A 22,146-nucleotide genomic window follows, 5' to 3' on the forward strand; every position below is an offset into this window, starting at 1 on the left:
AGACCAAAAACTGGTTTTTAAAAAAAAAATCAACAAAATTGATAAACCACTGGCCAAACTGACAAAAGAAAAACAGGAGAGGAAGCAAATAACTCGAATAAGAAATGAGAGGGGCAATATTACAACAGACCCAACTGAAATTAAAAGAATCATGTAAGATTACTACAAAAAACTATACTCAAACAAATTTGAAAACCTAGAAGAAATGGATGAATTCCTAGAAACACACTACCTACCTAAACTAACACAAACAGAGGTAGAACAACTAAAGAGACCCATGACAAAACAACAGATTGAAAAGGTAATCAAAAAACTCCCAGCAAAAAAAAGCCCTGGTCCAGACGGCTTCACTGCAGAGTTCTACCAAACTTTCAGAGAAGAGTTAACACTACTACTACTAAAGGTATTTCAGAGCATAGAAAAGGATGGAATGCTACCAAACTCATTCTATGAAGCCACCATATCCCTGATACCAAAACCACAAAAAAACAAAATTATAGACCTGTATCCCTCGCGAGCATAGATTCAAAAATCCTCAACAAAATTCCAGCCAATAGAATTCAACGACATCAAAAAAATAATTCACCATGACCACGCGGGATTCATACCAGGTATGCAGGGATGGTTCAACATTAGAAAAACAATTAATGTAATCCACCACATAAATAAAACAAAAGACAAGAGTCACATGATTTTATCAATTGATGCAAAAAAGGCATTTGACAAAGTTCAACACTCATTCCTGATAAAAACTCTCACCAAAATAGGAATAGAAGGAAAATTCCTCAACATAATAAAGGGTATTTATACAAAGCCAACAGCCAACATCACTCTAAATGGAGAGAGCCTGAAAGCATTCCCATTGAGATCCGGAACCAGACAAGGATGCCCTTTATCAACACTCTTAATCAAAAGTGTGCTGGAGGTCCTAGCCAGAGCAATTAGGCTAGATAAAGAAATAAAGGGCATCCAGATTGGCATGGAAAAAGTCAAAGCATCTCTATTTGCAGATGACATGATCTTATACACAGAAAACCCTAAGGAATCCTCCAGAAAACTACTGAAACTAATAGTTCAGCAGAGCATCGGGATACAAGATAAACATACAAAAATCAGTTGGATTCCTCTACACCAACAAAAAGAACATTGAAGAGGAAATCAAAGACTACAGCCTTCAGTATGGATTGCACCTCAACATAAACAAAACAAAAATCCTCACAACTGGACCAGTAAGCAACATCATGATAAATGGAGAAAAGATTGAAGTTGTCAAGGATTTCATTTTACTTGGATCCACAATCAATGCCCACGGAAGCAGCAGTCAAGACATCAAAAGAGGCATTGTATTGGGCAAATCTGCTGCAAAAGACCTTTAAAGTGTTAAAAAGCAAAGATGTCACTTTAAGGACTAAAATGCGCTTGACACAGGCCATGGTATTTTCAATCGCCTCATATGCATGTGAAAGCTGGACAGTGAATAAGGACAACTGAAGAAAAATCAACACTTTTGATTTACGTTGTTGGTGGAGAGTATTGAATATACCATGGACTGCCAGAAAAATAAACAAGCCTGTCTTGGAAGAAGTACAAACAAAATGCTCATCAGAAGCAAGGATGGCAAGACTTTGTCTCGCATACTTTAGACATGTTATCAGGAGGGGCCAGTCCCTGGAGAAGGACATCATGCTTGGTAGAGTAGAGGGTCAGTGAATGAGAGGAAGACGCTCAAGGGGAGAGATTGACACAGTGGCTGCAGCTATGGGCTCAAGCATAACAATGACTGTGAGGATTGTGTTGGACAGGGTGGTGTTTCGTTCTGTTGTACACAGGGTTGCTAAGAGTAGGAATTGATTCCATGGCACCTAACAACAACCACCTGTCCAGCTGAGTCTGTGAAACTAGGAACTACATTTCCCAGGCTCCTTTGCTGTTAGGGTTCTGCCAGCCATTATGTCCCATCAATTAGAGGCAATCGCATGAGACTTTGAAGACAGAAGTGGGGTGGAAGCCATCTTTCTGTTGCTCTTCTCTTTCCCCAAGTGAGTCATGAGTCATGAGTGCCAAGAGGCAGCAGTGGCTGCAGTGGCAACAGCTGCTTGACCTCTGGATTACAGCTCCAGTGGTTTCCTCTTAAAATCAATCCTTCCAGCGGTGGCCCCTGATTTCCCCTCTGTACCCTTTCCAATGACTTTGTAAGCAACCAGTTCCTGTGTTAAATCCTTTATGTTTAAAATACCGATAGTGATGATTCCTGTTTCTAGAACTAAATCTCGACTAATTCGGGAATGGATGTTTCACGTAAAGAAATATCACACGTAAACTTTAGTGAAAGAATTTATTTCATGCTGTTGCCTCAAACTTGCTTAGATTTAAATTATGATTCCCATGTTTAAATCAGTTCAGTGTTCTCCTTACTGAGGTCATTCTCTTTGAGAGCTGTTTACATAACATACTTAGGGTTTCCTGGGTGCTGAACAGATAACTCTATTTGTATACCATATTAAAGGCAGAGTATACTTTAATGATGATCATCTTAGTGTAGATGTAAGCAAAAGTGTTTTGTATAACTTCTAGAAAGCATCTTCAGAAGGAAAGGTACAGACTTTTTCCTCTTCCTCCTTTCTGTTAGCTGGAGTGTGGATATGATGACAGGCACACTGGCAGCCATTTTGGATCACGAGGCAGAACACTAATCATGACAGAGTAGAAGAGAACTTGCCCATTGACCACAGAGCTGCCACATAGGCCTGGGTTGTTTATCTCTAGATTTCATTTATTTAAAAAAGAAAAAATTAATCCCTATCTTTTAAAGTCACTGTTATTTTGTTGCTGTTTTTGTTATTATATGCAGCCAAACCTAACCCTAATTGATAGAAGGGTACAAATCCATTCTCAAAAGCTGTCTAACTTGCCATCCCTTACTACTCAAGCATAGTAGGACATGCTGCCAAGAATGCTGATCTGGGTTTTGAATTAAAGATGTAAGGTGGTTTCATGGAGACCAATTCAGCATATGAAGCAAGGAAGTTTGTAAGCCAAACAAATAAATTTGGCTTATATTGCTTTCAAAATCAAGTCAAGGTACCACTTTCAGGTTGAGTAAAAGGCAGGTCCCCAACCTCAGCTGATGTGTCCCTCCAGACTAGAGTTATTGGTTCAAAATGGCCACATGTTTGTTTAAACTGGCCCTCTGCTGTTCATCATGTGACCACACTACAGCTCACAGCACATCCAATGATGTAATCTGCTTTGCAGCTCTCTATTCTGGAGCCCATAGATCAGAGGGTTAAAACACTGGGCAAATGCAAAGACGCTAAAAAGCACCAGATTTAAAGCAAAGAAAAATACCCCACACGTCTTCCCCAAACCAATGAATACCAGGGTTGGTACTACATGTAAGCCCATCTGCACTAAATGAATAAAAACTGTTTTCCTTGCTTTGATATTTGACCTATTGAAATGGCCAGCCCGTTTCCCTTCTTGGTATATCAGGGAGTAACTTATAAGAATGACAGACAAAAGAAGGAAAAGGAAAACCATGCCAGTGACTCTCGCAGGAGTGCCATTCAAGATGACAGGGCAAAGAGGTTCTGATTTTAAAACAGCAACCGGAGTGGGGTTAGTGCCTTCTATGACGAATAAGCAAACATTCTTGAGTATAATGGTGGTCCAGGTCCCAGCCAGAATCCTGTACTTAACTGAATTGACAAGGGACAGAGATCTCAATGGCCAGCAAATTGCCAGGTAAGTGTTGAGAGCCATCAAGGCCAGAGTGAAGAGAATCCCTTCTCCAACACTCAGCTGTGCCCCAAACACCACCCAGCATATCAGCAGGGGGCTGTTGGCCAGCAGTGCCCGCATCCCTTGGAAAACAATCCCCAGGCCACAGTAGGAGGAGATGCACAGGAGATGGTGACAAAGGAGAATGTACCGGGTCTCTTTCCTCAGTTTCAAATTCTGTGACACTATTGCAATAATGATGACAGTGATGAATGTGGCAAAGGAGAAAGCAACCACATATACAGAGGCCTTCACCGTTGCTTCTAGTCTCAGCCAGTCCGAGATATTGCAGCGCTCAGAAGACAAGTTCATGATCTTCAATTCAGCGCTATCTGGGCTCCTGGAGGAGAAAAGAACAAGGAAGAGTGAATCTGTGTTAAAGCTGCTTGCATGGCTTTCCAGCTCTCTCAGCATGGGATCTTGCAATCAATCTCATGGAACAGATTGTGTTTCGGTATAAAGGATGACAATTTTAGACAGTACTGATATGGATTAAAGGAACTAGAGAAATCATCTAGGGTCTTACAAAAGGAAGATTCACTCTGAGTACTCGGCAAATTGCTCAAAATCAGGTCGAGGTTTTTCTGCTCATGCATCCTTTTCCATCCTTGATTGTGACAACTTTTTCAATTCAGAGCACAAAGCACAACATTCCGAAAGTCATTAGATTAACCATCAAGCACTTGTTAACACTTAGTATACACGAAGTTTTGGGAAAGAAGTTGGGGCAAGAGCCATGAGAAATGCAGGGAAGCCAAAGAAGTAGAAGTTATTGACTCAGAGAGTTGAGCCCATGGGGAGCAAAAATTTGAACAAGTAACTAACAATAATAATCACAATCGTGACTGACATCTACATAGTACTTTCCAGGGTCAAAACTGTTCTCAGAGTACATTCCTCGCTAACCCTGGGGAATGTTTTCTCTTCCACCAGATAGTTGTACTGCACTTTTCACAAATGGGTAAACTGAGCCTTAGAGAGGTTAGATAACTTGCCCAAGGCCATATGGTCATTACAGAATGGGACTAGAATTTGAATTCAGGAGGAGTACAACTCCAGAACCCACAATGTCAACCACTACAACACCACATGAATGCGTTCTCAGGTTTCTTCTTTGGCCAACATCATTTAACCAGCCAACTGGACCCTGTTTATAGGAAGCTGGTGATAATATCGTTTCCGTGTTCAAGACGTTGGAAGACTGCACACCCAGGAGATGACGAAGATTTTCTGTGACCACCAAAATAAGTAAGGCATGCACAGCAGCTTAATGAAAACTTCTCAAGCAGCTCAGTAATGAATGGCATGCTGTGTGGCAGCCTGGGGAACAGCCAAGTTACAGTATTATTGTTTTTACGTGAACGTTCAAGGTAGAGATATCAACCATTGCCTATACCTCATCCTAGGTGATCAGCCCCACCATGGCTTTGCTGCCTTGCTCTAACCTCAGGACCTATCATATCAACTCCTCCCCCATCAAAGTTGATTGGGCTCCAGGTAGCAAGAGCACCATGGAAAACCAGCCCATAGACTGTGCTGTGTCCACCAGAGTCTTTCTCAAAAATTTGACCCAAATGTTCATCAACAGATGAACATATAAACAAAATGGGGTAATCCATACAATGAACTATTACTCAGCCATAAAGAAAAATGAAGTCTTGATACACGCAACAACATGGATGAATACTGAAAACATCATGTTGAATGAAATCAGTCACAAAAGGGCAAATATTGCATTGTTGTATGGTCTCACTTATATGAAATAGGCAAGTACATAGAGACCAAAGTTTATGGATGGTTACAGGGGTGGGAGGGGTGAGGAAAGGGGGAGGCTTACCTTAGGCTGCACTGAATTTCCGTTATTGATGGTAGAGTAATTTGGAAATGGATAGTGGTAATGGTTGGCTAACATGATGAATATAACCAATGTCACTGAATTGAACATGTAAAAAATGTTGAACTGAAGGAACCATGGTGGTGCAATGGTTAAGTGCTCAACTGCTAACTGAAAAGTTGGTGGTTTGAGCCCACTCAGTGGCTCTGTGGGAGAAAGACCTGGCAATCTGCACCCATAAAGATCACCAAAATAAAAAACCAAAAACCAAACCTATTGCCGTCCAGTCAATTCCGACTCATAGTGACCCTACAGGAAAGAGGAGAACTGCCCCATAGAGTTTCCAGGGAGCGGCTAGTGGATTCAAACTGCCAACCTTTTGGTTAGCACCTGAGTTTTTAAACCCTGTGCCACCAGGGCTCCCCCATAAACATTACAGCCTAGAAAATCCTGTGGGGCATTTCTACTCTGGCACGTGGGGTCCCTGTAGTTGAAATTGACTTGACAGCACCTAACAACAGCAACAAATTTAAACCAATGTTGAATTGGCAAATGTTTTATATATATATATATATATATATACACACTTACCACAACAAAACAGTCAAAAGGAAAAAAACTAAAAAAAAAGATCTGACCCAAGGCATACAGAGAATGTAGGCCAAGTGTGATGTCATGTAATTGACCTACCAGTCAAGTCGAGAGGTGAGTGAGTAGAAGAAAAGGACAGAAAGAGAGGTAGGAGAGAAATAGAGGGAAGCAAGGATGAGGGAGACCACAAGGCCTCTGAGAAACCTCAGAAGTCCTTGCAAAACAAAGCGAACAATCCAATTCCTGGCCATCTGCTCCACTGGGACGCTCAGCATTTTCTATCCTTGGGTTCTAAAAATATATTATGTGACCTAGCTTGAATGGGTTTCTATTCCTTTATTATGTCTCCCAGACTCCAAGGTATATAAAATGGGCCCTAAAAAACCACAGTAAATTACACTGATTTCCCAAAGGGCACATACGTATGACAATAGAGATACAACTATTGCAAGTTTTTGAGAGTCTAAAACACCACAACCCCTATGAAATCCCTCACTGGAGGCCTATTTGTTTGTTGTTTGTTTTTCTTTTTTTTTTTTTCCTTCTGGGTATCGTGTTGTCCCCTTTTGTGGAGAATTCTCCCTGTGCCGATGGGTTTTTGGTGCCATTGTCGGGCTTCTGAACTCCAAGCACTCTTTTCTCTACTATCCAGCTCTCCAAAGAGGAATAGGAATTGTAATGGTCATTTTCATTGTCAAAGTCACTGTCAAGCTTTGTTTTTCGCTGCAGATTTTTCAATTAATATCTTACAAAAGAACTGTCGTGGATTGAATTGTGTCCCCCCAAAATATGCATATCAATTTGGCTAGGCCAGCCACTGTCTGCAGCCTTTGTGCTGGATTCCTTGCTCCTGCTCACCAGGACTTCCCTGCACCTGTGTGTGTGGGGTCCCGGGTGGCACCATCCCACACAGGCCTGTGCAATTCCATTTGGCAGAACCCTCCCACCAACTGCAGTGAGCTGGACTGAGACCCAAAACCCTACACAGGGTATACAAGGGCTGTCACTGTGCTTCCTCTAGAATAAAATTTTAGAAGACATTTTTTTTTTTTTTCTGAACACTGCAGCTGCAGCTATTAACAAAGGTTAAACTGCCAAACCTCCTTCCTTCCAGATCTCAAATAGTTTCAGGGAACCATGCATCGTTGGGAACAAGCAGGGACTAGTTTCTTTTTATTTCTACTATGTTTAGCACACTAGTCAACTAGGCACATTGTTTCATCCTTACACTCAACAAACGTTTATTGGGCACGGAAACATACAATGCATCATCTTAAGCAGTAAGTTTATAAGGTAATAAAATGCAGTCGTTGACATAAGGAAGCTTATGGCCCAGTGGAAGAAAAAAAAGCAGAATATAAATGTCCTAAGATAGATAACAATAACCAGAAGCACCAAGCCTAGTTTTACTCATCTACCAAAAGAGTAAGAAAGGCAAGTGTGCTATGGGAGGGGAGTTTAGATATAGAAGGGATCACTGTGGCCCAAAGCAGTCAGAGAAAGCTTCCTCGGGGAAGTGAGACTTGAAGTGCACCTTTCTAGGATGAAAACTAGTACAAAGCAGGGTGGGGTGAGATGGGGAGGGGAGAGGAGCAGGGCAGATTCTAGGTGTGTTCGCGGACATTGAGTAGGTAGGTAGGTTTGTTGGAGTGGTGGGCTCATGCTGGAGACCAAGTGGTTGACGAAGACTAGGAGCAGATTTGGGGTGGGGTTTGAGTCCATTCTGAGAGATTAAAATTCACCCCGCAAACGATTAGGGGTCTTGCGTGATTTTTTTTTTTTTTGAGAGCAGACCAAGATACCCAGGTGTGCAGATGCAGCATTGATGGGAACTCGGCATAGCAGGCAGCCCAGCAAAGGAGAAATGCTCAGTACTGTCATAGGAGTAAAGGAGCCCTGGTGGCACAGTGGTTAAGAGCTCAGCTGCTAACCAAAAGGTTGGAGGTTCAAACCCATCAGCTGCTCCTCCAGAGAAAGATGTGGCAGTCTGCTTCCGTAAAGATTTATAGCCTTGAAAGCCCTATGGGGCAATTCTACTCTGTCCTATAGGATCATTGTGAGTTGGAATCAACTCGATGGCAGTGGGTGGATCATAGGAGTGACTTAGAATACTTTTCGTACCCATGAAATCTCCAAGACAATTACAAATCTGAAAAATCAAAGAGTACAAGTTTTATTACCTTTCATTTATTTTTATGCAGCCTCAGAAAAATCAGCAATTTATTCAGGGTCGTACAGCCAGAAAGGACTTCCCAGCCTCAGATTCCCAGCCTTTCTCAGAGGTATATTTGCATATCCAGAGCTTGTGGTAACCAAACCCATAGGATAAGCTCCCATCTAGACGTGACCTCCAACCACTTAACAACAGCACTTAAGATCCTTTCGCTTTTTTTTTAAATTCTAAAATGGGAAACACCTACTTCCCTTTAGCCCAAAATGCTACTTTGGCTTTGAAATAAGACCCTTGGAGACAAGAGGCTTCAGCAAAGAATTGCATTATATCCATAACCGCTCTGATGAAGGAGACCCTGGGTGGTACAAATGGTTATTGTTATCCATCTTACAACATTTATATTCTGCTCCTTCCACTAGACTGCTAATCCAAAGGTTGGAGGTTTGAGTCCACCCAGAGGCACCTCAGAAGAAAAGCTTGATGCTCTATTTCCGAAAAATCAGCCATTGAAAACTCTGTGGAGTACAGATCTACTACTATGACACAGGTGGGGTTGCTGAGTAAGAATCGACTTGAGGGCAACTGGGTTAGTTTTGTTCTGTTTTCCCGGATAAAATCAGTCAGCCACACCACCACTCCCTGCAAAAGTCCATGACTGGACAGCGCAGCTCCAAGGCCCTGCTCGCTAAAACACTAAGCCTGGTGGCCCACATTAATGATGGTCGGCGTTTAAAAGTTCTGAAGGGCTCCCCACAGCTCTCTGAGGTGATCCTCCCAGCAGCCCACAGAGGCAGAGAAAACAGAGAGGACCTTCAGCCCTGCTTCACGAGGGAAGGCCAAGCGTGGAGGGCGTTGTTAGTTAATGATGAAGCCCGGCTTCATACCCAGGCCTTCCAATTTACAAGACGGCGCTCTGTTGTTGTTATTTTGGTTCATTTTTTTCCTAACAGCAGCATATTGAGGTACGTGAATTTCATTCCTTAAAAAAAATAAAATGCTGTGCAGAAAAAAGCGGCTATGTGTTACCACTTATTTCCGGTAGCTGAGAACAGCTTCCGGTGGGTCCCCGCTAGACTTTGTACCACCGAGAATCTAAAGGAGGGAAGATCTGTGATCTTTGAGGAGGGCCTTTCCTTCTTGGGCAAATACAGTCAGCCAGGCCAGTAACGGACTCACCACTGATGGGAAGAACCTGTCAGCTGAGAATGAAATTCAGAAACAGTGCCACGCGCTCGCTGGCTGCAGGCAGGAGGCCAAAGCGAAGTGGATACTTCCAGAATGGCTCCTAAAACCCTCCCCCGATGATCCGACCTTCTCCTTCTCCTTCTCCCCAGTAATCACGCCCCTTCTCTTTAAACACATCTGTACGTCAGTTCTAATCACGGACTTACTTCTTTAGTGAAGCCTCCTGGTCTCCTCCGTTATTCTCCTCGAGGGGAACAGGAAGGAAGGGAGGGGACTGGTGTTTATTGAGGGCAGGCACTCCACATCAGAAATGAGCTCTTACTAAATATTAGATTTTATTGCAAATCAACCTGGAGACTGCTTAGGTGTGGAAAACTGGGCAAAGTCCCAAAGCCTCTCTAGGTATATCCTGTAACTCCTGAAGACAAAAAAATTATGTTTTTCTCCTGAGTTCTATCCCAGGCAGTTAAGTCTCAACCTGATTTTTTTTTTTTCACATAAAGAGAAGTTCTCAAGCTTCCCTCCCCATGTTTTTCCTGAACAAAAACTTCATCTACAGATGTTCCTCTAAGTACTCACAGAATCAGCCAATCCAGAGACCCTCTACCTTGCTTTATTAGAACCTTGTCGTTTTCTAAAATATGTGGTGTTTAAAAACACGCCTTTAAAAACAATATGCACATGCATCTTTACTGAATATGATGAGATTTTGAAATATCAGTCTGCCCACTGGCAAGGACAAGGTGAAAAAGATTCCAAAATCTAGACTATAAATCCATATTCAAGAGGGAAGACTTGGAAAAGGAGTTAGCTAAAAAATAATAAAATCTATCCTGAAGTACAACTCTGACAGTGATAAGATAATATCCATACACCTACAAGGAAGACCAAATAATATGACTATTATTCAAATTTACACACCAACCACTAGGGACAAAGATGAAGAAATAGAAGATTTTTATCAGCTGCTGCAGTCTGAAATTGATCAAACATGAATCAAGATGCATTGATAATTACTGGCAATTGGAATGCAAAAGTTGGAAACAAAGAAGAAGGATCAGTAGTTGGAAAATATGGCCTTGGTGACAGAAACAATGCCAGAGATCGAATGATTGAATTTTGCAAGACCAACGACTTCTTCATTGCAAATACCTTCTTTCACCAACATAAACGGCAACTATACACATTTTTTTTTTTTTCATGGACCTCTCCAGATGGAACACAGAGAAATCAAATTGACTACATCTGTGGAAAGAGACAATGGAAAAGCTCAATATCATCAGTCAGAACAAGGCCAGGGGCCAACTGTGGAACAGACCATCAATTGCTCATGTGCAAGTTCAAGCTGAAACTGAAGAAAATCAGAGCAAGTCCGCGAGAGCCAAAATATGACCTTGAGTATATCCCACCTGAATTCAGAGACCATCTGAAGAATAGATTTGATGCATTGAACACTAGTGACCGAAGACCAGATGAGTTGTAGAATGACATCATACATGAAGAAAGCAAGAGGTCATTGAAAAGACAGGAAAGAAAGAGAAGATCAAGATGGATGTCAGAGGAGACTCCGAGACTTGTTCTTGAAAGTCAAGCAGCTAAAGCAACAGGAAGAATTGATGAAGTAAAAGAACTGAACAGAAGATTTCAAAGGGCATCTCAAGAAGACAAAGTGAAGTATTATAATGACATGTGCAAAGAGCTGGAGACGGAAAACCAAAAGGGAAGAACACGCTCAGCGTTTCTCAAGCTGAAAGAACTGAAGAAAAGATTCAAGCGTCAGTTGCAATAATGAAGGATTCTATGGGGAAAATATTAAACGACGCAGGAAGCATCAAAAGAAAATGGAAGGAATACACAGTCATTATATCAAAAAGAATTAGTCAGTGTTCAACCATTTCAAGAGGTAGCATATGATCAGGAACCGATGGTAGTGAAGGAAGAAGTCCAAGCTGCTCTGAAGGCATTGGAGAAAAACAAGGCTCCAGGAACTGATGGAATATCAATTGAGATATTTCAACAAACAGATGCAGCACTGGAGGTGCTCACTCATCTATGCCAAGAAATATGGAAGACAGCACTGGAGGTGCTCACTCATCTATGCCAAGAAATATGGAAGACAGCTTCCTGGCCAATTGACTGGTTGTTGTTGTTGTTAAGTGCCATCGAGTCGGTTCCGACTCATAGCGACCCTATGCACAGCAGAACAAAACACTGCCCGGTCCTGTGCCATCCTTACAATCGTTGTTATGCTTCAGCTCATTGTTGCAGCCACTGTGTCAGTCCACCTCGTTGAGGGTCTTCCTCTTTTCCGCTGACCCTGTACTCTGCCAAGCATGATGTCCTTCTCCAGGGACTGATCCCTCCTGACAACATGTCCAAAGTATGTAAGACGCAGCCTCGCCATCCTTGCCTCTAAGGAGCATTCTGGCTGTACTTCTTCCAAGACACATTTGTTCATTCTTTTGGCAGTCCATAGTATATTCAACTGACTGGAAGAGATCCATATTTATGCCTATTCCCAAGAAAGGTGATCCAACCGAATGTGGAAATTATAGAACAATATCATTAATACCACACGCAAGCAAAATTTTGCTGAAGATCGTTCAAAAACGGCTGCAGCAGTATATCAACAGGGAACTGCCAGAAATTCAGGCCGGTTTCAGAAGAGGACGTGGAACCAGGGATATCACTGGTGACGTCAAATGGATCCTGGCTGAAAGCAGAGAATACCAGAAGGATGTTTACCTGTGTTTTATTGACTATGCAAAGGCATTCGACTGTGTGGATCGTTACAAATTATCGATAACATTGCAAAGAATGGGAATTTCAGAACACTTAATTGTGCTCATGAGGAACCTGTACATAGATCAAGAGGCAGTTGTTCAGAAAGAACAAGGGGAAACTGATTGGTTTAAATTCAGGAAAGGTGTGTGTCAGGGTTGTATTCTTTCACCATACCTATACAGTCTGTATGCTGAGCAAATAATCTGACAACCTGGACTATATGAAGAAGAACGGGGCATCAGGATCGGAGGAAGACTCATTAACAACCTGCGTTATGCAGATGACACAACCTTGCTTGCTGAAAGTGAAGAGGACTTGAAGCACTTACTAATGAAGATCAGAGACCACAGCCTTCAGTATGGATTGCACCTCAACATAAGGAAAACAAAAATCCTCACAACTGGGCCAATGAGCAACATCATGATAAATGGAGAAAAGATTGAAGTTGTCAAGGATTTCATTTTTCTTGGATCCACAATCAACAGCCATGGAAGCAGCAGTCAAGAAATCAAAAGACACATTTCATTGGGTAAATCTGCTGCAAAGGACCTCTTTAAAGTGTTGAAAAACAAAGATGTCACCTTGAAGACTAAGGTGAGCCTGACCCAAGCCATGGTATTTTCAATCGCATCATATGCATGTGAAAGCTGGACAATGAATAAGGAAGACTGAAGAAGAATTGACGCCTTTGAATTGTGGTGTTGGTAGAGAATATTGAATATACCATGGACTGCCAAAAGAACGAACAGATCTGTCTTAGAAGAGGTACAACCAGAATGCTCCTTTGAAGCAAGGATGGCGAGACCTCATCTTACCTACTTTGGACATGTCAGGAGGGATCAGTCCCTGGAGAAGGACATCATGCTTGGCAGAGTACAGGGTCAGCGGAAAAGAGGAAGACCCTCAACGAGGTGGACTGACACAGTGGCTGCAACAATGAGCTCAAGCATAACGATGGTAAGGATGGCACAGGACCGGGCAGTGTTTCGTTCTGTTGCGCATAGGGTTGCTATGAGTCAGAACTGACTCGACGGCACCTAACAACAACAACAACAATAATAATAGGAAGCTCTTTTCACTGTATAATTTAAATAATGATAAGTATGTGTGGTCCTAAGTATTACCTAACTCAGCCAACAAGTTGCCATTTAGTTGATTTCAACTCACGGCACCCGTGTGTACCAGAGTAGAACTGTGTTGGACAGAGTTTTTAATGGCTGATATTTTGAAAGTAGATCACAAGATCTTTCTTCTGAGGTGCCTCTGGGTAGACCTGAACCTCCAACCTTTGGATTAACAGCCAAATGCGTTAACACTTTGCATTACCCAGAGACTCCCAACTTATTACAGTAATAATATCTGTATTAACAAAGAGGATACAATTTAATTACATATTTCACTGTCCTTAAAAAAATCTATCACTACAGATAGAAATGTGGCATAGGAGTCGTTCCAGGACTTCAGAAAGAGATTATTTAATCTAATGATGATGTGAGAAAACCCTGGTGGCGTAGTGGTTAAGTTCAAATCCTCCAGGCACTCCTTGGAAGCTATGGGGCAGTTCTACTCTGTCCTATAGGGTCGCTATGAATCGGAATCGACTTGACGGCAGTGGGTTTGGTTTTGGGGTATAATGATGTGGGGGGAGCCCTGGTGCACAGTGGTTGAGCATTTGGCCGCTAATTGAAAGGTCAGTGGTTCAAACCCACCGGATGCTCTGCAGAAGGATGTGGAAGTCTGCTTCCATAAAAATTACAGCCTTGGAAATCCTATGGGGCAGTTCTGCTCTGTTCTGTAGGGTTGCTATGAGTCAGAATTGACTTGATGGCAATGAGTTTGGGTTTTGTTTTTTTTTTTAATATATATAATGATGTCATATATGACAAATAACGTATCCATGAATCTTCATAGAAACTTAAATAATGAATTTATAAGAAATTTTGGTACACAGGCTGTGATGGTTAGTTTTATGTGTCAGCTTGGCTAGGCTATAAAACAAAACAAAAAACCCAAACCTATCGCCAGCAAGTCAATTCCAACTCATAGTGACCCTGTAGAACAAAGTAGGACCGCCCCATAGGGTTTCCAAGGTTGTAAATCTTTACAGAAGCAGACTGCCACATCTTTTTCCCTAGCAGCAGCTAGTGGGTTCAGGCCACTGAACTTTCAGTTAGCAGCCAAGTACTTTAACCACTGTGCAATTATAGTATCCAGTTATTTAATTAAATACTAGTCTAGTCATCGCTGTGAAGATATTTTGTATTTTGGTTAACATCTACAATCTGTTGACTTTGAGTAAGAAGATTAACGTGGTTGGGCCTCATACAATCAGCCAAAGGCCTTAAAAGAGCAAAAACTGAGGTGCCCTGGAAAAGAAGAAATTCTGCCCCAAGACTGCAGCATCAACTCCTGCTGAGATTCCAGCCTGCTGATCTGCTCTATGGATTTTAGACTTGCCGGCCACCACAGTCACATGAGCCGAATTCTTAAAATAAATTTCTTCTGTCCTACCAGTACCAGTTGCCACTGAGTTGACTCCAACTCATTGAATTGACTCCAACACCCCCACGTGTGTCAGAGTAGAACTGTGCTCCACAGGGTTTTCAGTGGCTGAGTTTTCAGAAGTAGATTGCCAGGCCTTTCTTCCAAGGTGCCTCTGGGTAGACTCAAACCTCCATCCTTTCAGTTAGCAGTCAAACACGTTACTGTTTGTACCACCTAGGGACTCTGTGCATGCGTGCGTGTGTGTGTGTGTATTTCCATACATATGTCATATATATCATGCTATTATATATGTTCTATTGGTTCTGTTTCTCTGGAGAGTCCCAAGTGTTAAACTTGCTAAGATAAAATAGTCACTCAATTGTACTTGCATTGATTTTCTGCATCAGCATGGGACTAACCAAGAAGCGAACGTGGCAGCCTCAGCAGATGGACATTTATTCAGTCTGCTGGTGAATTCCAAATGCCTTTGTCCCCCTAGCACAACTCTCAGTGCTAGGGATACCACAGCAATCAGCAAGCGCCAGGTCTCTGCTGTTACAGGCCTTACACAATCGTGGATCTTAGGACAGTTATCTGGCAGGCAGGAAACAGATGGCGTTTCTCCTCCCCTCCCTGTCTCTCTAGGTGTCAGAGGTCAGTGTGATGTAGATAAACCACAAAGAGCAAACAGCAACGTGTACATTGCCAATGTGTGATTCATGGCCAACAATATTACCCAGAACCTGAGAGGAATTTTTCTTTGGTCTCCTGGTTTGTCTCTATTGAGTTCATCTGGTAGCATTTACATTTGAAATATGCTGAAGTTAATTATTTTAATGCTGTATTGTTATAATTATTTAGCTGGCTAAAAGTTAATTTGCCAGTGTATGACCTTAATATTATTAAAGCTTATAACACAACACATAGCAGCCAAGATGGGGAGCTTCCTTGTTTCATCAGTAGGCACCCGCTACTCCAAAGTCAGTGGTTTTCTTCCATTCACAGTTAGTCGCCCCATCTTAAAGCAGCAGGACACACCCCTGTCTCAGCAGATCAGCCATTAACCAGAAGCTCTATCAATACGATTTTGGCAAAGCTGAAATCAGCAGACTCCGTGAAGCGTTTTAGTTTTGTCTCTCTGATTTAGCTTAGGGAATGGCTATGAACTTTCTGCCAGGTTTAATTCTATTTCCCCAAATCAAAGTACAATTTAATTATAGCTATTCTTGCTAACCATGTATATGTATACGTATACGTATATGTATATAGACACACACACATATATATACTGTAATTAATTTTACTGAAGCAAAGAACTCCCTTCATTTTGAAATCTGTGCATGATATATATTGCTTGGGTAAATTCATCTTTATCAGGGGTCTTTGCATGATATGCATTATATTGGATTGTACATGCTATGTAAAGTCAGCTCTTTAAGCCTGAGAATTATGATTCTAAATAAACATTATAACTGAAACTGAAATCCATGGATACCTTAACCTATTGCCTGCTTTGAGAACTTTTACTTAATAAGTGATTCTTAACTGGACCTTTTATTTAATTGCTGTATAATAGAGATCGCTCTATTGCAAGAAGCCTATGGTGCAAAGAGTTAAAGTGCTCTGCTGTTAACCAAAAGGTTTGAGGTTTGAGTCCACCCTGAGGTGCCTCTGGTGATCTACTTCCAAAAAAATCAGCCACTGCAAACCCTACGGAGTGCAGCTCTACTCTGGCACACATAGGGTTGCTATGAGTTGAAGTCAACTCAATGGCACCGGTTATATTTTTATATATTCCTTTGGCAGGGATATTAGCCCATCTATCACAGCAAATTCTATTACCAGTTGAATGGACTTGGATTTTTCCATTGCGAAGTTCATTCATACCAAGTTATTAAAGTTCTCAGTTATTTTCATTAGCATTTATATTTGCCTTTTAGTATTGGCGTAGGATTTTGAGTTATATTTATAGAGCATATGGCTGTTTCGGAACTTATTCTTGTGATTATCTTAGAATATGACAAGTACATTTATCTTTTCCTTTAATGGACTTATTCCCAAATAGAAAATGTATTATTGTTATTGATGCTATTTCTGCAAATATTATTTATAACTGTGTTTCGTATTTTGCAAAAGAAGTTGCATTCTAAGGATCAGTGACAAAGAAAATAATTAACTTTGAAAACCCCCAGCTACATTATCATCCAATCACTTTTGAATGATCAGATAATTTACAAGCAACTAGAATTTTCAATTCATTCTTGTATTCCACTTTCTCCATTTAAGCATTCACTCATTCGTTCATTCAGTAAGCCTTTATACTGCACCTACTATGTGTCAGGCACTGTGCTGGGAGATGAGCAAAACATGGCCTCCACCCTCAAGAAATTTACTTCATTGATTCAGTTAGGGGCACAGGTGGGGATGACCGTTGGTATAGCTTATGAGCCAGGTGGCAAAAACATAGAGAATTTTCACATTTTTTGAATGGGAGAAAATGCATGAAAACCACAAACCTTTGGTTACAGTAAAGCGAGTTCCTTTCTTCTTAAAGAGGATGTGGGAGGGTATTCTTCCTTCTCTTGCATGAAAAACCAGGGTGGGAAATGTTTCGACAAATCCCAGACCAGACAGACACAGGGTCAGCAGGAGAAGCCTCCCGGGAGAAGCTAGGGCACCAAGAAGTTGAGTATGACTTCTTACTACAGGAGACGAAAGCAGGTAATGCAGCCCTCCGGAAAACCACTGCGCAAGCGGGTATAGGAAACAAGGACAAATCAGAGGAAGGCAAACTTGTCAATGATGCCTGCAGAAAGGAAACAACCAAGAAATAACCTAATTGTGTTTCGAGGGGACAGATACCAAGATCTAGATCCCCGCCAACTTTGGGGCTTGACCCAAATGACTACGAAGCTTTCAAAGTCTTCAGCATGGAGGGTTTGGAGAAGCTACCCCATCGCAGAACAAATGACCAGTCATGGCAGGAATTCTCCACGATCAATACAACTGGACGGGTCCAGATGACAGCAGATTGCAGGACGCAAGGGCTCCTGGGAGGGGAGGACGGACCTTAGATAAGGGAACAACTGCTGAGATCCTTAGTCCTGTGGTGTGTACCCCAGAAATGCATGGCTCTGTCACTCTGGTCTAGTGAGGCTGGCACCAGTACTCACAGAACCTTCCATTGAACTCTGAGTTTCCTAAACTGGGGAGCCTGTCCCAGGTATTAAAATGTTTCACTGTTTTCTCACTACCTCCTGGGCCACTTAAGCCACACACATCCATGGGCTCAGGCCTCCTACGTTAACAGAGACCATGAAATCCTCGGCTGTAGCAAACTCTGCAAAGAATCAGGCTTACATCACAAGTCTCTGGTTATTGACAATTTCACCTTCCTTGAATGTCTTCCTTTGTTTCAGACTTTGAACCTGACGATAAATATGTGTTTGCGCTTAGCCTATGTCCTGACTTCCTGGATTGTTGTTGTTAACTGCTGTAAAGCTGGCCTTTGACTCATAGTGACCCCATGCACAATGGAATGAAACATTGCCTAGTCTTGCACCATCCCCATGATGGGTTGTGGATCAGACTATTGTGATCCATTGGGTTTTCATTGACTTCCTGGATTCCTGGTCTCAAAACACTGAGTATTTTTAGTGAATATTGAATGCAGAGTAGTTTTTGCATGATCCAGGTCTGGGGGTCACACGAGGTCATTTGCTGTTTCAGAGTGGTCTGAGTGATACAGAGCAAATCCCCGCCTGGAGTCCAAGGCAGTGGGACCTGGTCAGAAAGCAAGGGTACCCAGCTGAGGGACTGTGGCCTCAGGGGGAAGACCACAGGCCACAAGAGAGATGGGTCAAAAGTGAGTGGGGACCAGACCAGGGGCTTCAGCTTCTGTGACCAGAGCTGTGAGAATCCACATAATCTGGGAGGTGCCCCCAGAACAATGCACCCCACCCTAGGACTTGGAGGTTGTTTGCTGATGAGATTAAAATGCCTCCTTGGTAACATCAGGGGGTGACCAACCTGATCCTGGAAATGTAATTCTTGGAAACAATCCAGCATATTTGTAGATTCAACAAATAGGATATTGGGATAACAGCTGAAAACAGAAGGTAGCTGTCCCCTTAGAAGGTAGCTGTTCCCTTAGAGTGGAGCCCTGGTGGCACAGTGGTTAAGAACTGCGGCTGCTTAACCAAAAAGTTGGCCATTCAAATCTACTAGCTGATCCTTGGAAACCTTGTGAGGCAGTTTTACTCTGTCCTATAGGGTCTACTCTGTCCTATAGGATCTACTGTGTCCTATAGGGTTGATATGAGTTGGAATTGACTCAAAGGCAATGGATTTGGCTTTGGTTTTTTGGTTCCCTTAGAAGCAACAAAAAGCAAAGAGTTTGAACTTACTAATGTACCAACAACACTGAAGAAGCAAAGGGGCCCTGACTAATGTGATATTCTGAGCCAATTGACAAGTACAGTGAAACCTGTGAGAGCCAGAACTTGACAGGACTGCCTTGTTTTCCTGAGTCTCGAAAGTTTTCTGCCTTTGACAGGGTGCAGTCTTACCACTTTTCTATCGCTCTCTAATTAGTGGAAAATATTTGCATTTTCCTTCCCTGACAGGTTTCTGCTTTGCACAGATTCCGGCTTTTGCAGGTTTTATTGTATATCCTAAAGGCTGGGAGATATTTATGAGGCTGCCACCATTTTATTTATTCAACGAGCAATTGAATGACTACAGTCAAATGGGAAAATAACAAGACTCCCTGCTGAGGACCTGCATTTCCACCAAAGATGTACTGAGTCAGAATCTACAGTTTAACAAGATTTCCGGGTGATTCTTATGTATAATGCAAACTCTCAGCAGAGGATTGAACCAAAATGAACCAGTTGGAAGTCCTGAAAAATAAGGCAGATTCCCTGCCTTTGTGGAGCTCACAGTCTTTCAGGAAAGAAAAGTATCTAAGTAAATAATTTCAGCAACCATAAAAACCAAACCCACTGCCATTAAGTCGATTCTGCCTCATAGTGTGACCCTATAGGACACAGTATAACTGCCCCAAGCCATTCCTTGCTGGTGGATTTGAACTGTCAGCCTTTCAGTTAGCAGCTGAGCTCTTAACCACTGCGCCACCAGGGCTTCAATAATTTCAACACTATAGGTCAACTGTTGATTTAAAACTCTACAGAAGCCCAGAGGAGGGAGTGTGATCTTCCAAGAAGGATCAGGGAAGACTTCCCATGGGCCACCGACCCTTAAAAAATAAGAAGGATCTGTTCATTCAGCTAGCCAGCCCTCCACTCATTCATCCATTCATTTATCACATACGTATTGCCTATTCTGACTGTTCTAGGTACTGAGTATGACACTGAATAAGACACGTAGGTCCTTACTCTCATGAAGTTTACTTTCTGGTGCAGAGGTCAACATGACCTGGGGAAACACAGAGTGGTTCCTTAAGGCCATCCACTGTCCACCTTCCATTTTCCTCTCCCACATGTATTTTCCTACTGAGACCAGAGTGTCTTGACCACTCAACCCAGAGCATTTTGATTTGGTAATTATAGCTCCCATCTTGGAACTAAAATGTGAGCTTATTACTTGCCATCACAATGGAGTAACCCCGAAGGGCATGGTCAGATAAAATCAATTTCAGAAAATGCCGAGCTGAGAACCAACCTCAAGCAGAAATGGAAGAAGTGAGAATAAAGACCCCTGGCCAGATATGAGACATCCTTACCTTATTTTATCAGCTGGAGTCTTTTCTGCCAATTGAATAGCTAGCTAGTCCTCTTTTCCAGCAAAACGTGCGTGGGAGAAGAGCAGGAGTCTCTTCTCAAATCCTAGGAAGAACTTCCAAACCCAGCACCTCACACCAGCAACACACAGGACAGGCCCTAGGACCCTGAAGGCCCCTTAGGCAGGTGACCATTGCCAGCGTCTCTTGCTGTGATTCACAGTGCAGAGAACTGCAGGACCACTGAGAAACAAAAGTCTCTCTGAGCTGGCCACTTCCCGAAACAATACTCAGTGCCTTCTGTCCAAGAAGGAAGTGGAGGAACCCTGGGCCCAGCCTCTCCTCTGCACACAGGGGCCCTGCTGCACACAGGGGCCCTGCTGCACACAGGCGCCCCTCTGCAAAGAGGTACCCGCCCTCCACACCCCTTCTGGTGTTTAAACTTATTTCCTGGTGTTTAAAGGTGACGAGGGAAAGTGTCTCTAGAGAAGTTGAAAAGTTTTCCTCACCCTAAGATTATAAGGGGGAAATCTGAACCATTGCAACCCATGGTTTTAAACCAGCTTTCAAAGATCTCAGATTACATCTCTTGAAGTGACCACAATTTCAACAGAAGGAAGAGGAAGGCAGTTAGAAGCTTGTGCAAGACATAGCTGGTACCATTCTGAAAAGTCCTGTTTCCTGTTTGCCAAGAGGTCTGCCTTAAATCCCTCAAGCTGCTAATTACGTTTTAATGTTGCTGTTATTGTTAGTTGCTGTCAAATTGGCTCTGACTCATGGATAATAGAACTAAACACCGTCCTGCACCAAAATCATGATCTTGAATGTGTTTGAGCCCATTGTCGAGGCCATGACGCCAATCTATCTCATTAAGGATTTCCCTTGTTTTCACCGACCTTCTACCAAACTGATGGTCTTTCCTGATGAGGTATCCAAAGTAAGCAAGCCATAGTCTCATCATCCTCGCTTCTAAGGAGCAATCTGTTTGTAATTCTAGTGTAAGTGTTAGATGTCCACTTTCCCTTATGTTTATAGCTTTTGTTTCTTTTTTAAATTACTTAAATAATATGTGTTTGTTGTCAAAAATTTAAAGTATAAATAAAACCAAACCAAAAAGCCAAATCTGTTGTCATCAAGTTGATTCCAACTTGTAGCAACCCTATAGGACAGAGTAGAACTACTCCTATTAGGGTTTCCAAGGAGCAGCTGGAGGACTCCAACTTCTGACCTTTTGGTTAGCAGCCATGCCCTTAACCATTCTGCCACTAGGGCTCCAAAATGCATATAAGGTACAAAATATAAAAGAAAAATTTCCCATAATTCCACTGCTTAAAGAAAACCACTGTGGGCACATTCCTCCAGTCTGTTTTCTTTTCAAGATACACAGGCTTTTCTGTGGTGAGGTGGATATCAGAATGAGCTTCTCAACACCCACCTCGCTCCACACCACTGTGGAGCATCCTTGCAGCTTTGGTGGGATTTACCCCAGCCCCAGCTCCTGTATGCGTCCTGATTTGACTAAACTACGACAATAATCTCATGCTCTTGACACAGTGTTTGTTTTAGGAACAAGCA

The 22,146-nt window shown here is 42.3% G+C and overlaps 1 long non-coding RNA gene across 1 annotated transcript; it reads right to left on the minus strand.

The window, feature by feature from the left end:
• Positions 1-3,852: 3,852 nt before the first annotated feature.
• On the minus strand, positions 3,853-21,580 carry LOC104846636 (uncharacterized). Its single transcript, XR_010322216.1, has 2 exons — positions 20,575-21,580; positions 3,853-4,120 (listed from the first exon to the last, which is right to left on the minus strand). It is a non-coding gene; the product is annotated as an uncharacterized LOC104846636 (long non-coding RNA).
• Positions 21,581-22,146: the final 566 nt, after the last annotated feature.

The sequence above is a fragment of the Loxodonta africana genome, chromosome 6, assembly GCF_030014295.1.
Source record: "Loxodonta africana isolate mLoxAfr1 chromosome 6, mLoxAfr1.hap2, whole genome shotgun sequence".
In the NCBI taxonomy this organism is placed as follows: Eukaryota; Metazoa; Chordata; class Mammalia; order Proboscidea; family Elephantidae; genus Loxodonta; species Loxodonta africana.